The sequence below is a fragment of the Microtus ochrogaster genome, unplaced genomic scaffold (genome assembly GCF_000317375.1).
Source record: "Microtus ochrogaster isolate Prairie Vole_2 unplaced genomic scaffold, MicOch1.0 UNK32, whole genome shotgun sequence".
Classification (NCBI taxonomy): domain Eukaryota; kingdom Metazoa; phylum Chordata; class Mammalia; order Rodentia; family Cricetidae; genus Microtus; species Microtus ochrogaster.
Window position 1 is genome coordinate 2,519,369 of NW_004949130.1, and position 537 is coordinate 2,519,905.

Consider the following 537-nt stretch of genomic DNA (forward strand, 5'->3'; position numbering starts at 1 on the left):
GGGGGGTGTTTAGGAGGTATGGCCTTGTTGGGGGACATATACCACTGGATGTGGACTTTGGTGGTTTAAAGACTCACATGATTTCCAGTTTGCTCTCTCTGCTTCACGTTCGCACTTGAAGATGTGAACTCTCAGCTTCCTGCTTCTGCTGCCATGCCTGCCACTGGCTGCTCTACCTCCCCACCATGGTGAACTCATCCCTCCGAAACTGTAATACCCATAAACCCCTTCTTCTGTCATGACCTTTGGTCATGGTGTTTTATCACAGCAACAGGGACATATCTAATATACCAAACAAACAGAGAGTGTATGGAAGAGAAGTACAAAGGAAAAGACACATAATTCAATCAAAACCCTACAGCGGTAGCACTCATCTTCTGTGAAAAAAAGTGCAAAATCAAGATGGAGCTGTCCCTATGCCTTGTATGAAATACCTGAAGGATTAGAACAATAAATCTCACCCTCCCAGTAACTTCCATTTATGTAGTATTATTCAGTCAGTTTATGAAATCATTTAACAAACATCTACTGGTTGAG